The following is a 7,691-nucleotide window of genomic DNA, read 5'->3' as shown; positions in this document are numbered from 1 at the left end:
CTCGTTCTTAAACTAACTATTATTGCGATGTAGGCAAGTGTACCTATCGAACAACAGTATAGTTTTAGCAAGACCGGATTGTCGAACCCAAAGGAACTAAAAGTACTAGTAATGACTGTGTTTTTATTATCTAGCCTAAGAATAAAGAGGTTTTGTTTTAATTAACTAATTATCTAAACTAAGAACGACAGAGAAAAGAATTGGGAAATTGCTTTTAGGAAAAATCGATTGACTTAAGACAATACCTAAGGAAAAATTCACCTAAACTTTACTTGTTATTTTGGTTCTGAATTGGATGATTTATTCATTCAACTTGTTCCGTAGAGATCCCTAAGTTATGTTATTATCCCTATTCAAGACTAATAACATCTAATCCCTAGATTGAATAACCGATACTTTTCTCTAATTAACACTCTAGGGTTGCATTAACTCTATCTATGGATCCCCTTATTAGGTTTCACCCTAATCCGGCAAAATCTTGTCACCCTATGTCTAGGCGTGCAATCAACTCCGCTTAATTATGGCAAATGTACTCTTAGACAGGGTCTATTCCTCCTCTGAATAAGAGCATGTCTTGAATCAATATCTTGGGATATCAAAACAAGAATTAAGAACACATAATTAAGAACAAGTTAAATATTTATCATGCAATTCAGAAAATAATAACAAGATTCGTCTTAGGTTTCATTCCCCTTAGGTATTTTGGGGTTTTAGTTCATAACTAAATAAGAAAACATCTCAGAAGAATAAAGAATACAAAACATAAAGAAAACCCAAAACTCCTGAAGGGAAATTGAGGAGAGATCTTCAGTCTTGCTGATGAATCTGGCTTGTAAGATGAATCAATTGGCTTCATTAGAGTAATTCCTTACTCCCTATTCTCCATCTCTTTTTTCTTCCTCCTCTAGGGTGTATTTATAGGCTTTGGAATGCCTAGAAGCCCTCAAAATTAGCCTTTTCCAAATTGGACTCAACTTGGGCTCGGCAGGGACACGCCCGTGGCACACACCCGTGTTCCATTACTTCAGGCCATGCTCAAGCCTGCCAAATTGACACGGCCATGTGGTCTGCCCGTGTGAGGAGGTCCAGGCCATGTTGATTTCATACCTTGGCCCATTTTCTCCGTTTTTGGCCCATTTCTTGTTCCTTTTGCTCTCCTATGCTCTCCTAAGTATAAACCATAAAATTAAGCATTAGGAGCATCGAATTCACCATTTCTAATTAGACATCATCCACAAAATGCATTAAACATGGGGTGAAAATATGTATAATTTACGGTTTATCAAATACCCCCACACTTAAGCATTTGCTTGTCCTCAAGCAAAATTCTCAACTCATAATCAAAATAAATTATTCTCAACTTATAATTTCTATCGATAATATCTCAGAATAATCCATAGGTAATCATACACTGAGAATTCAACTAAAAGAACATAAAAGTTTCAAACATTCCAAGTTGAGTATTTAATCATGCAAACATAGGTGTCTCTCCGCATTTAAGTAATTACCTTTGATTCAGAATATCACAGAGTTTTACATCCTCACTAAAGATTCACTCAAATCACTCGAGGTGTTTAAGGACAATAAATGAAGCACTCAATAATCAATAATGAAAAGTCATTACCATAGGCTTGCATGAAAATCAAATCTCCACCACTATAATTTAATATGATACATCAATCAAAAGGTCTTTAGAGGGTTGTAGTGAGGCTTGGTTAGGGGGTGTGGTCACAAGCTGAAAGAAAGGGTTAGAATCGAGATTGAATTGAAAAATTGCCTAACTAGAAAAAGAGTTAATCTTCACTTACGTACAACAGAGCTTCTTCTTAGAATATGAAATTACAAATTTGTATACATAGGTTTTTTTAAAAACAAGTTAAATAATATAGACTAAATATTAAGAACAAAACATAGCTAAGCAATCCATTCAACTCAAATCTCGACAAAAATAGAGATTAATTTAGGGGATTTCAACAATAATGGGTTAAAGGTTAATGTTAAGGGTAATACAAGAAATGGCTTGTTAGGCTCAAGCAGGTTTACTAGGGGTTAATCGTGAAGGTAGGCTTTTCATGGCATGAGTGGGTTAATCATAAGTGGCTTAATCATTTTGACATATCAAATCAAATGGTGTGGTCTCGACATGCATAATCAAGTAAGTTCTAGACTAACAGTTCAATACTGACGCACTCAAAGCAATAATAAAAGTGAGCATGAAAGAATTAATAGATGCTCAAAAGGCTCAAAAATCTCACAAAAATTATGGCTGTTTTGATGTTTAGACTCGTGAATTCCAATTCAAAGTAATACCTAGACTTGGGGAAACAAGCTATAATTTTAAATTCTTAAAAATCAACTCATCATGCTTGATTCTCTAATGTCTTAAAGTTTAAATAATCAATGCATAAATCCCTATGTTTTAATTCAAGATATATCAATCAAAATCATAAATCAATTAAAATTTATCCTAAATATGATATGAGAGCTTTTCAAGGGAACAAGGTAATCATTCAGGAATTTTTCTGATAATGAAATAAATACCCCCTACACTTAAGATGTACATTACCCTCAATGTACAAAGATAGATATTAGAGTATATAAAATTAAGATAGGGAGAGAAGTGAAACTTCCTGTATGATGAATTTCTCGAACTGGAGTTCTGGAGAGGAATCAGTTCGAGAATGGAGGAGGATACTCCAGCGGTCGTAGAGGTTCATTAGGCCATAAGTCCTGCGCCAAAAGGATATTATCTATAGTGGTAACTATGGTCGTGGGCGAGCAGGATATGGCAGTCTTGGAGAATCTTTCCTGGTGGAGTTTTAGTTCCTATGTGACGATGAGCTTGAGGGCTCTATATAACTGTGATAAAATTAGGAACTTTTTAGGGGATATTAGGAAGAATAGTTACTCATAAAGAAAAACCAAAATTGATAATTAAAAATAAAATTCTAAAATCTACTAAAAATAAAAATAAAAATAAAAGGCAGTTTTAATAAAAATTAAAAATATAAAATACTAAATAAATGTTTTTAAGCATCTTCATCGCTGGATGATTCGCGAGGTGGGACTGGCGATGAGATGTGGAGGTGCTGACAAATCTGCTGTAGAGTAGCATCAATGTTGTCAAATCTTTGAAAACACTATTGCTTGAATCGGGTGAGGCGCTCAGAGATGTCAACATATGAAGCCGTCGCATGAACTGGACGAGAGGGTGGTGGTGGCTGAGTCGGTGGGTCTTTATGCTGTGGAGGGACATCATCAAGAATGTCCTCGTAGGCCTCCTCCTCGGTAGATTGGGCGAGACGATACTGGGGAGGGTAGGTTCCTCGGCGCCTCTCGATCATCCTCATGCTAAGCATGCTCGAGATGCCTTATGGAGACATCTAGACGATGAGGGTGAGGGATGATTCTTAGGTCGCAGTGTTGAGGAGCCCAAAGTGTCGTGCCAGTTGAGTCACGCAGGGGCCAAAGGAGATGACCCCCTTCCGATGCCGCTCTGTCTGGTGCTAAAACGCAAGGGCGATGAAATAGGCAAGGTCGATGACGTGCCCTTGCGACATGCACCATAAGAAGTAGACGTCATGGGTGTTGACGATGCCAGTGCTCTCTCGCCTCCATGTAATCGTGTGAGCTAAAATAGCGTGTAAGTACCTCGGGGATGGTGGGAGAACTGATGCCTTGGAGTGGCTAGGATTGTAGGAGGCCGTGCTAGGGGCCAAAGTGTGCCAGCACTTCGAGGGAGAGAAATGTATGTGGCGACTGAGAGCATGTAGTTCATTCTCCTCTTTGAACTCCTCCGTATATAAGCCTAGTGCCGCACTGAACTCTGGGATGCTTAGCTGGTGGATTAACCCGCCTAGGCGAAACTGCACCGTGCCGGGATCATCGTAGTTTATCATTACGGTCTGGAGATGAAACGTTGAGCATAGTTCCATCGTGAGCTCGAGGTATGTTGGTTCGATGATCCCAAAGAACAGCTCCTAAGGGTCGGTGGTTAAGAGGGCCCGAATCGCATCAGCCATCTGAACTTGTTCTACAGTAACCCAGTCGACGCAGCGGCCCGTAATTAAAGGTTGGGCCCGAAGTATCTGGAAAAGTTCTTCCTAGGGCCTTCGGGGAAACTGTAGAAGAGGGTGACGAATTTTCGCGGTTGGACCTACGGAAGAGGACGCTCCCTTCCTCTTCTTTGAAGCAGGTACGGCGATTTTCTTTCCTCTTAAAGACGACATTGTGTACCTGCAAGTGGAAACATCAATTCGTCTTTTGATGAGTGAACAATTTATAACATATAAAAGGAATGCGACTAAATTCGAAAAGGAAAATGCATAACTATATTCAGCCACAATTACTAAATTCAATTAAAACAATAAGTTCAATGACCCATTTCTTTATGGCATGAGCATTGAAATATAAGTAAAAATGGAAAGGAATGGAATGCAGAATACTATATGAATGAAAAGAGATGTTAACAAAATATGCATGATTATTTCAACTATCCTAGCCATGAATATTCACTTCTAACTAATTGAATGAAGTGTAGAAATCATGTAATGAGTAAGTTTTTAAACATGAGAAAGATGATAACTTGTTTGATAAATGAAATTTATGTGATTATCAATATGGAAATATCATGAAAAATATAGATTAATATGATAAATAGCATTATAAATCAATGAAATAAAAGAAAAAGGAGTTAACAAATGCTAAGGGGAGAGATTTGGCGTCGAGAATGGAGTTGTAGGCGGCGCACGGGCGTGGCAAGGAGGCCGTGTGGAGTTGCAACGGCTAGGGTTAGGGTTTTTGAATAGGGAAGAAAGTGAATAGTGTAGGGCATTTATAGATTTTGGGCCACACGACCAGGGCACACGCCCATGTTCCCCAATTTCAGCCCGTGTGATTCGCGAATTTCAAATTTGGGCGCGTCTGACATTTAGTACAAGCCCGTGTTCCTCGGGCGTATGGGTTCACACAATCGTATCGCACGGCCATGTCTAGCTTCGTTCGCTTCTCCCATGCCTGTGTGTGCAAGCCCTATGCCCGTGTTAATTTAACAGGTTCGACCACAGGTGTTCCACACAGGCGTGTCGAACGCCCGTGTTGTTTTAACAGGTTCACCCACTGTTCTTCCACACGAGCGTGTGGCACGCCCGTGTTGTTTTGGCAGGCTCGAACACGGCCATATCGCACGGCTGTGGTATTTTATCGTAGCTCGTGTTGGGGAAATCCTTGTCCTGTTTTCACACGGCCTTAAGCACGCCCGTGTGCTTGGCCGTGTCTCTGTGAAAACACCTGTATTCAAGATTTCTATTAATAAGTTAGGAGTTAAATACCAAAATTTAAAGAAATTAATATTGTTAGTGCTCGGGTTGCCTCCCGAGAAGCGCTTATTTATAGTCTAAGCTCGACTTACCTCTCCAGTGAATGGTCATGGTGGTTTAAGGAGTTTATACTCCTCATTCCTCCTATCAATCTCATCAAAATAAGGTTTTAATAGGGTGTTGTTTACCTTAAAAGTGCCAAACTTGGGATGACTCACCTCCACCGTACTGAATAGAAAAATACTGAGTACCGTAAGAGGGATTTCCTCATTCGGCGGCATCTAATAAGACCTTATCACCAACCTTAAGTTGATTTAGAGAGGTATTGGGCTTGTTTTGGCATAGTTTTGGTTTGTCGGGTGTTCTTGGTTTGTGCGTCCGCCATTCATCGAGTTCCTCAATTTGTAATCTCTGATCTTCATGAACAGGTCCTCTACTAGTGCTTGAGAATGACTCGTGTGCTTCCTTCAGACTTATTTTCTGCAAAATAGGTTGCACCATATTGTTAGTTTTAGTAGAATGGTTTAAATGATCACCTTCAATTCTTGATGTGTTACCAGAATTGCGAGCTTGAAGGGTGATTGTTTTGTCTCCCACCCGGAGTGTGAGTTCACCTGTGCCAACATCAATAATGGTTTTAGCAGTTGCTAAAAAGGCCTTCCTAGAATTAAGAGAGTGTTGGTATCCTCTTCTATGTCTAGAACAATAAAGTCAACGGGAAATATAAATTTATCGATTTTAACTAGCACATCTTCAATAATACCTCTAGGAAATCTTATAGTTTTATCTGCTAATTGAATACTCATCCTAGTCTGTTTGGGTTTCCCAAGACCTAGTTGGTTAAACATTTTGTAAGGCATGACATTGATATTAGCCCCTAGATCAGCTAATGCATGATTAACATCTAAACTACCAATTAAGCAAGGAATAGTAAAGCTCCCTGGATCTTTTAGTTTGTTGGGTAGTTTATTTTGGAGAATGGCCGAGCAAACTGTGTTCAGCTCTACATGCGACGCCTTGTCCAACTTCTGCTTATTTGCTAAAAGCTCCTTTAAAAATTTCATTGCATTTGACATCTGCGATAGAGCTTCAATAAACGGTAAGTTAATATGTAATTTTTTTAAGAGTTTAAGGAATTTACCAAATTGTTCACCTGAGCGGTCTTTCCTTGTCGCGTTGGGGTATGGCACACGAGGTTTATATTTGACAGTCACAGGTTTGTTTGTATTTTGATCTACCTCACCTTGACCTTTGCTTACCATAGTTTCTTGCCTCGGTTTTGGTTCAAGCTCAATGACTCCTTCGTCATCTTGAATATTAATTGCGTTGAGTTGTTCCCTTGGGTTAGGTTCGGTATTACTTTGCAAACTACCTTGTGGTCATTCGGAGATTAGTTTGGAAAGCTGGCCTATCTGAGTTTCGAAGCTTTGGATCGACGCTTGTTGATTTTTAAATGCTGTCTCGGTGTTTAAAAAATGAGTTTCTGACACTCATATAAACTTTGAGAGCATCTCTTCAAGGTTTGGCTTCTTTTCCTGTTGGTAGGGTGGTTGTGGTAGACCGGAGGATGTTGTGGTCTTTGATTTCCTTGACCGCCCCACGAGAAATTGAGGTGGTTCCTCCAACCTGTATTATAAGTGTTATTATATGGATTGTTTTAAGGTCGAGGATTATTACCCATGTAGTTTAATTGCTCGATATCCATGGTGTGGCCATAAGGTTGGTATTCCGAATGGTTTGTTCCACCACTACTTGCTTCACACTGCATTACTGGGTGAACCTATGAAGAACTAAGAAAACCATTAATCTTTTTATTCAAGAGTTCTACCTTATTAGAAAGTATGGTGACCGAATTGACGTTATAAATGCCGGCTGTTTTCGCTGGCTTTATCCTCATGACTTGCCACTGATAGTTATTCAATGACATTTCCTCTATAAACTCATAGGCATCTTCTGGTATTTTATTGTTGATGGTTTCGCCCAGTGCTGCGTCAACCATTTGCCGGGTTGAAGGATTCAAACCATTGTGAAATGTTTGTTCTTGGAGCCAAAGCGGCAACCCATGGCGAGGGCACCTTCTCAGAAGGTCTTTGTATCTCTCCCATGCATCGTAGAGTGTTTCTAAATCCATCTGCACAAAAGAAGAGATATAATTACGTAATTTAGCCATTTTAGTCGGCGGAAAATATTTTAGTAAATAATTTTCGGTCATTTGTTCCTAAGTAGTAATTGACCCTCGTGGTAACGAGTTCAACCACTGTTTAGATTTGTTCCTCAATGAAAAGGGAAACAACCGAAGACGTATGGCATCATCAGAAAAGCCATTAATTTTAAATGTATTGCATAGTTCTAAGAAGTTGGCTAAATAAGTGT

The 7,691-nt window shown here is 39.3% G+C and overlaps 1 non-coding gene across 1 annotated transcript; it reads left to right on the top strand.

The window, feature by feature from the left end:
• Nucleotides 1–7,375: 7,375 nt before the first annotated feature.
• LOC128285778 (small nucleolar RNA R71) lies at nt 7,376–7,482 on the top strand. The gene has a single exon (XR_008276328.1). It is a non-coding gene; the product is annotated as a small nucleolar RNA R71 (small nucleolar RNA).
• The last annotated feature ends 209 nt before the right edge of the window (nt 7,483–7,691 follow it).

Source organism: Gossypium arboreum, chromosome 12 (assembly GCF_025698485.1).
Source record: "Gossypium arboreum isolate Shixiya-1 chromosome 12, ASM2569848v2, whole genome shotgun sequence".
Lineage (NCBI taxonomy): Eukaryota > Viridiplantae > Streptophyta > Magnoliopsida > Malvales > Malvaceae > Gossypium > Gossypium arboreum.
Note: the sequence above shows the minus strand (reverse complement) of the source record. Positions and strands in the feature narration are given on the sequence as shown.